We start from the raw sequence: 8,668 nt of genomic DNA, 5'->3' as shown, positions 1-8,668 counted from the left end.
GGCCCGCACCTTCTAGAACAGATAATTGTTTGAGTGGCAGAAGACAACAAATCAATTGCTTTATGTAATTTCTAAAAATAAAAATGCCCCGCATTTGTAGTTTCCAACCTGAGGTGTGTGCATTTTATTGATACTTTGTATCAACGGACTTTATATAGGCAGAAATACTATATTCAAGTATTCTATGTTTTTTTTATTTGTTGTTTACTATTGGTTAATTCAGGGCTGGGAAACCCAGTGTAATGGCTGTAATATACTTGGATCAATCGAGAACATCCAAAAATGTTCTGTGTATCATTTCAGGCTTTATGTGACCATGTGGGTAGTTCTCGCTCCGGTTACCAGAAAAGCTTGCTTGACATCGTTTCTGTGGAATCATCGCAGCCATCTCTTACAAACGACTGCATGGCATTGGCAAGTTTGTAAACTTCTGCTAGCACCTTTCCTTTCTAAGGCAATTACATTTAATATCGTGCACGCTCTAATGACAACTGATAGCTAGTCATCTTCCCCTGCAGCAATCAAGTGAAGGTTACCCACAGGTATTTTATGCTGTCGTGGTGATTGCCTATTCTGGTCCTTTGGTATTTTGGGTTGTACTTATGCAGTGTGGTCCTCTACACGGACTTTCCTGTTTCCTTCTGTAATTGTTGTTTCGTTGACCGCTTTTGCGACCCTTGGTCAGATATTCATGTTGGCCTGCCTGACAGTCGAACTGGCCCATGCGACTCTTTCATTGTGTGTTGGTTACCGACCGTACCCCCAAGCACCGCTTTTGTATTGCTTTGGGCTTCCAACGACATTTATCTTGCTTAGTGTTAATTCATATAGTTGGCTATGCATGTCTAAGTAGCCAAGTTCAGGAACGAGTACAAGGCATATTTACACCTTTCACAGCTCAATCTTTCATTAGTGCAATTTATTTTTCCTCCCATAATAAACCAACCCTTGACTAATGAAGTTCAAAAATTGATCCAAAATGCCAGGATCTTAAACTTTTCTCTGACCTCCGTCTTTCCTCCATGCTGAAACCCATCATTTATGTTCTGCAGAGGCAAAAACAAACAATCTGGTAGGAAACAAATAGTAAAAATCAGAAAGAAACCAAATATGGGAAGAAAATGACTCCTAAGGACCATTATTGTGTATACCGTATTTAGATTGGAATGTTTAGTACATTATGACCTTTAAAGGTAAACTCATTGATAAATTTGAAATAAGCACAGGCTATGTCCCTCCTAGATACTTTTTTTTGACCCCCACAAATATTAATATTACTTAATTTTTTCATAAAGTAAGATTTACACCAATTGAGCTTTTTACAGAAAATACGAACTTTTTTTAACAACATAATACAGTAATAAGCACCTCCTACATTATTCCACACCTACACCTAAGGTTGTTCTGCTTACTAGGTTTTAATTTTATGCTTATATGCGTATGTGATAAAGTTTCTTGTAGTCAAAGTTTGTCCTCTGCATATCGTTGATGGAGTCTGCTGTAATGTCCTGTTATACGTAGTTTTATTCACTTTCATCTCTTATCAAAGGATTTAAAATAAAAGCAATTTGTATTCCTAAAATGGTAATATATTATTGATTAATTATTATAATTAATTATTTGCAATCGAATGTTGTATATTTTGCTTCCTATTATCCCGTGGTATATGTGATTGAAAAGGAAGGAGGACCCATCTTGTTTTCCTTGTCTGCTTTTTTTCTTAATTACTCAACTTTGTTTCTAACGCAGCACCCACTAAAGCCTCAATCGGGGCCTTCATTGACATACCAATTCTGCCATTAAAAACTTTTATTGTAAAGCAGGCTACACAAACAATGGCAACTTCTGTGGCGATGAATGGCGGATGTGAGGTTTAAGAGACCATCTAATTTTGTAAACATTTTGGCGGTTTGTGTCTGTTTGTTTTCAGGTTAACAGTAAATAATCTGTTAAAATAAAATGTTGAAACAGTGTAGCATATACAATAACAAATTTCATATAGGAAAATTACTGAAGTTGTAAATTTGAAGTTGCATGACTCACGTGCGTATAGGTAATCTGCTTTTGAATGAACTCAGAAGAGCATAGCGACCTTGGCCAATCTTAATGAAGTACGTTCTAGTAAGACAACCGAGACTGACCAGTCTTAATAAGTCATTAAAAATGATCACGGTAACCCGGGTGAACCCAACATAGAGGATCTATAGTTACCATGACCGTAAGTGAAAGTTATGTCAGAGGGTATAAATTACATCAGTAGAAATCTGTGCCAGTTACGGCAGCGCAATGTTCAGTTGAGCCCGGAAGTGGGTCAAATTCTGATTTCAATAAGAGGCAAACCAAATGGGAAAGAGTCACTTATTAGCTGAATAAAAGTAGTCATGATGATGGCCCTGTAGACCTTACTGAATCTCTCATACACACCACTCTCATTTGTACCAACCACGGCTAATCCAATGAAGGTTTTTTTCTTGCAAAACCATAGCTAAACTAACTTTAACAAGTAACTTTTCATCACATAGCCCCCAGAGCTAGCTTTTTTTTTGTTTAGCAATGTTGAAATATGGGACATTCGAAAATTACAATGTGCCCACTGAGCCAGTAAAAACTATCTATGTTCACAACAAAAGGCTGTTTTTTTTGTTTGTCAAAAACAAAACAATCCAACCAAATTGTGGAACTCCAACTTACTTCAGGGGGCACCTAGCACTCTCCAAATACATTGCTAAAATTGCAGATTTTTATGTCAGTCTGTCCATTTAAGATATCACTGGTCAAGACTGTAGTCCAGTGTTATAATATATTTGACAGTTCCTGATCCAGCTGCTAATGCGTTCGCTGTGTGCCTCTCTTGCCCAGTAACCAGATCCACCGCTGTATGCAACACTAGGACCTTGGAGCGCCAAACGACTGTGGATTGGTTAAAAAGAAATGCCAACGACCCCATTGTTTTTTGTGCTCCTATGCCCATGGATTGTGTATTATGTAGAGCCATACCTTACGCCACAGCTCTGTGGGAGATCTCTGGCGAAGGCCAAGACTGCAGTGGGTTTTTAAAACCAGGTTTAAAATGAAAACATGCCTGTGCGGTCAAACACAAGCTCTGAAAGCCCGAAAGTGAACCAAAATGTAAAGTTGTAAACCCAATATAAAGTTCCGTAAGCTGAGCAACTGTGATTTAGGTGAGATTCTCTATATGTGCATCAGATAAGCGGTCTTCCTTTCCCATATGTTATTTGATACATATGTTATAAATTATTGGATTAAGTTTAACTTTAAACCAATAAGGTAATTGAAGTTCTTCACTGAATACTATATTAAATATAAAAATACTTATAACTGTAAAGGATGCTCTAATAAATTTTTGTTCTAAGTAACTGTGAGTCAATTAAAGATTCCTGATCAATGGGTTTGTCGGGTAATGAGTGGCCTCTCAGAGACAAGACACAGGTGAATAGACATTCTTCTTTGACGAAAGCAGGTCTTCTTCTCTTACTATTCAGAAAAGTTTATAGCTCGACAGAGTTCTGTCACCATAAGAAGAGAAGAGCATCTCATACACAAACCACCGTCCGACGCTGAGTACAGAAGGGACCCGGCTTTACGGAAAGGCACTGCAGTGTGGAATTTCGTTTTTTTTGCTAGGATTTATTATCAAACTCAGCCTTGGAAAGCACACGATCAACTTTTGTACATCCTGGCTATAGTCATGAATAATGGTTGTACTGGAGCTTTGCCAAATATTAGCATTAACGGAGGGCATATAATCTGTGTTTTGGGTGTATATTGTTTCAGGTGCGTGTAACACAGTTGTAATGGCTGGATATACTTGGATCATAATCTGAGAACTCCTAAAGATTTGGGGGGTGGGTGTGATGGTAAAAGAGATACTTGGCATTTGTGTACCTGTGTGGTAGTTCTGCTCTGTGCTCACAGGATTGTCATTGAGCATCTGTTCTGTTGAGTCATCCATACATGTCCCCTACACCTGCTTGACATCTGTTTTTTTCGCTACACCTTCCTTTCTTGGCAAGATCCATAGTGCGGTGCGCTCTCCTATGACAGACTGAATAGCTTGATCATCTATCCGCACTGCACTATCAAGGGGTTGAAGGGTGACCCACAGGTTTATCTGTCCCGTTGATTGGGGCCAGGAGTCTTCGTGGGTGCTTTATTAAATTTCTGGTACTCATTTCAATCTGGCCCTTCTTACGAGAACTGTTCCTGTCTGTAATTCGGTGGTTATTAGACCGTCTATTCTGTGAACCATAGCTCGGAGATACAAAAGTTGGCATGCAGGCACCCTTTCGCCACAAGTGATTTTATTGCACTCGGCTTAAGGGTGAAGAAAAAAGGGGGTTGTAGAACTGCTCTTAAATTAATTTTAATGTGCTGTCACCTATGTTATTCATCCTGGTTAACTTAGCCTATAATCATTGGCTTTAAACTTTTGGCGTAACGGTTGCCACAACTACGCTAAGAATCAAAGCCTTTAAAAAAAGCGTGCGGTCCATCTCCTCACAATATGTGTATACAATATCTCTCCCACGTTTAGTAGGGAGGGGGTGGGGGGACATCGATACCGAAAAGAAACTATGAAATACACTACTACCAGAAGGTAATCAAAGTGACGCAGTGAGTTCATGAAACGGTTGGCTCTGGTGACAGGCTCGTGTCTTGGCCATACAAACTCGCGGGTCTGTCGCTAACCCATAGCGAATTGAAGGCGCCGGAATGCGGCTGGTGGGGGATGGTTATGTATCTGCAGGAAGGACTGGGGGGGGAACAAAGTAAACGTCAAAAAGATCATGTACAAAAAAGTTTTGAAAAATACAGAGGAAAGGGTCCAAAGGTAGAAACCGGTATAGAAACACCAATTAACGACAGAAACATGAGAGAGTTAACCATGAAAAAGGGAAGGGAGAGAAGGGAAGGGATTGTTGTCTAGTGCGTAGTCGGCGAGCCCCCATGGGGTATTGGTTGTTGTTTATTGATGGTGAGCGCGTAAAATTATCCTGTTCTAACATTACACCAAATGGTCGTGTTACTTGCGAGGAGTGGGTAGTTTATAGGACACTCAATAGCAAAAAGGGACAATATTAGTACAGAAGATCTTGGTGGATAAATAAAAAAGATAAAATAATCAACAAGTAACTATAATGTAATCTGTAATTTTTTCGTTCCTCTCCCCAATAATATGTCGGCGCCCAACATGCCAAATGAATGGTATTTTTAACATCATATTAGCCTAGATTATGTTTTTTTTTTCGACTGCTTTGTATTGATTGGATCTAACTGACCAAGTTCTTTAAAAGTAAACTTACTTTTAGAAAGAATTTGTGGGATGGATTACACTGGAAGCTTAAGTTAATTCAATTCAAAACTGAATGTAGATATAACAAAAGGTTTTGGTTAATAATGCATTCAAAAAATCTAACATATAAAAAAGGTATATATACTAAATAATATTATGACATATAACCCTAGTGAATACTATTATTGTGACCAAAGAGTCATTGTCATTTGGGTTTTAGGTGTGTCACTGACTAATTTGGTTTCAAAGTCAAAGCATGAATTTTTAAGTCTTGACTTGTTGACTGATTGTCAATCATGTGGGTGGGGGCCATGGGGGCGAGGCGGGGGTGCAGACCGCATCAAGCACGGATCATGAACTTGAAACTGGAGAGGCTGGATATTAACTATTGGAAAAAAAAGAAACAGTGGTTTCTATGTAAAATCTATCAGGGACCACTCCCATCTAAATGATCTAGTCCCTAGTTTTACGGCCCCCCCTTCTAGAACGATAATGTTTAGTGTCCGAGACAACCATCAATTGCTTATTTAATTTCTTAAAAATACAAATGCCCCGCATTTGTATTTCCAACCTGAGGTGTGTGCCTTTTAGTGATCTTATTGTGAAAATTTTATTTTCTTACATCTTGTAGCATAAACATCATTTGTTTGACAAATTACTGAAAGGATAACTTGATGAAAAAAAAATCCGTATTGCAGCCCGCGATGATATTGGTGGTTGAGTCCTCAAGAGGCAGTTGTGAGCTTTTTCCTTACTAGAATGTAAAATAGTGTATGGAACCGTTCCCTGCCTGGCATGGTGATCTCGCCATTTGCCCTCTGATATTTATTTACAGAGGAGGATCTTCCTCGTGGAAGATTTCTATCCATAATATACCCAGGGAGCACTGTCATTAAGCGTTACTATCTTTATTATATCCCTAATATAATCCCTGTGGATATTATCCATGTAATATTTAGTTTGATGTCTCCTCACACTGGAGCTCAATATCTCTTGAGTAGTTTCTGAATATTGTGTTAAGCACGCCACATTGAAGCCAAAGAAATTAACAAGATTTAATGTGTGTATCAAAAGAATTTGAAATGCACTTCTCCAAGGCAGGATGGTAGATGTAGGTCTGTTCCCTCTTGCTTGTTCACCTGACCTGAGGGCATTTTGTTTGCATAGAAAACAAGATTGTCAGCATTGTCCTAGTTTTTATTATAAATCCGAGAGGAGCATTTGAGTGCATACAGAAGCAAACTTAGTTTAAGAATTTGAATTAAAACCCATGTTGTAGGATCAACAGCTATAGACGTTGGGTGCAAAAAGATATACAGTTTTGCGCCCAATTGAGTTTCTGTCTATTGTCCACAAAATACATATGGAACTTAAAATATTTGGTTTTCATAGCAGATAAAATTGTGGATAACCGATATGTTTTCTATCAGTCCTGGGACTGAATTCGGTTTTTGTGACACCTGGTGAATAGTAAGAAGGTACATTTTACAACTTCTTCTAATAAGTGTTTGCTAATCCATTGAAAAGTTTTAGGCAGAACTTTCCTCTAAGATTCCTGAATAGGTTTTAACAAACAAGTACAGTGATATCTACACCAACAACTTATGTGTATGCTTTTGAACACTACCAGGTCAGGAAGTCACCACACCCCACCCCGTCACACGCCCTTTCTCTCTGAGTGTACCTGCAGTTTGGGACAAAGTCTTACCTAATGTTTGGAGGCCCTCATCTGCAAGAGCAACTGTCAACAAATAACCTCATTAACAGCGGTCATTAGGCACGCTTGGTTCGCCTCTCGACAGGGGTTAAAGACAAGCTCAGTTTTGATGCTCAAAGTACAACGAAAAAGCACAACAACAGCCTTTAATGATCAGTCTTTATTCAAGATGTTCAGATGAGGGCCTAAGAAAACAATGGAAATATTTTGTGGTACTACAAAGTAATTTATTTAGTGTATTTATTTTTCTGTTTAATCTACTGACATAAATTGTGTCTAGATATGTTAAAAGGACACGTTATTTTTGGAAACAGTGGTTCAACTATAATGGTTGGAGAAAATGGACCCAATCCGATTTGGTGACTTCCCCCTAGCGAGGCAGGGCTTCAGTAGCTGGACAGAATGTCCATGTAGGTAAGTGAATGTGGGCGTACATTTGATAGTGACAGTTTGTTTTATTAAGCTGATAAGCATTAACAATTGGATTTAATTAGGAAGCATAGACGCATTACTAAACATAGTTACAGTACGTAAAAGGATTTATTTTCCGATGTAAGGAAGTGAGGTTTGACTCTGAGAGCCATCGAAGGTCAAAACCAAGTTGGCCAACCAGTCTCCAGATGTCTAATGTTCACAGCGCTTCTATTTTGGGAACAAACAGTGTAGAAAGACATTTAAGGTGTCATTTAAACTAAGTGGGAGTGCACATCATTATGTGATACTTTTGAGACCCAACGAGAATTGTAAAATATGGTGTTTTTGTCAAAGTACCGAGTGTCAACTAACTTCTTTTAAAGATCTCGACTTTTGCGCCCGATGCAAAATCTAACAAGGGTTGAAGGTAACTACTCACTCATATAGTGGTTGTGGGCGGTTACGCGTACAATTAACCAACAGAGCGTTTTATTCACAATCCCTTGAAAGCAGGCACTCTTTTCCATGTGAAGTTGCCATATAATGTGATTTGCTAAAGGCGGCGTCTCAACGAGTGAGAAATGTCACAAAAAACATACTTGTCGATGTTTGGGCAACTTCACTGAGCATCACGAGGTTATGAAGAGCATGATATATTTTTGCAGTATCTAACTCTAGACCGACGATTAACCCACATGAGACGATGCAGCTCTCTGTCTCTCTCCCCGTGCTGCTGCGGGGACATTGGTGTTAACATCACTCGCTTAAGTCCTCTAATAGTCCTCATTTATGTCATCGACACATACCGATTCATGAAATGTGTGTAAAAACAAGGTCATTTGTCCTTGTATTTATGTATGGTGTGCAAAAAGTGGAATGCGGGTCCCCCCCCCTCGCTTCTGAGATGAGGGAAGCAATGTGTGGCGGTGTGCACACTTCATCACAGCCAAGCATGCGCCCTTTAAAATAGCATCAGAATAACGCGCGCATGACTTTAGACTAGGTGTTTCCTGGTGTGTGGTAAATTGTTGTCTGAAACTGCAATAGCATTAGGGAAGGTTGCGCCTGAAACACGTCTCTCATCTTTTGCTGAACCGGTCCTGAGAGCGCAACTTCATTCCCTAATTTACTGACGTGAGTCGGTGGAGGGAAAAGTCTTCTGTGCGTCGGGTGAAAAATAAGAATCACACATGTGTCGGTGTTTAAAGTCAGTTGCGCTGGGT

This window comes from Etheostoma spectabile, chromosome 13 (genome assembly GCF_008692095.1).
Source record: "Etheostoma spectabile isolate EspeVRDwgs_2016 chromosome 13, UIUC_Espe_1.0, whole genome shotgun sequence".
NCBI lineage: Eukaryota > Metazoa > Chordata > Actinopteri > Perciformes > Percidae > Etheostoma > Etheostoma spectabile.
Note: the sequence above shows the minus strand (reverse complement) of the source record.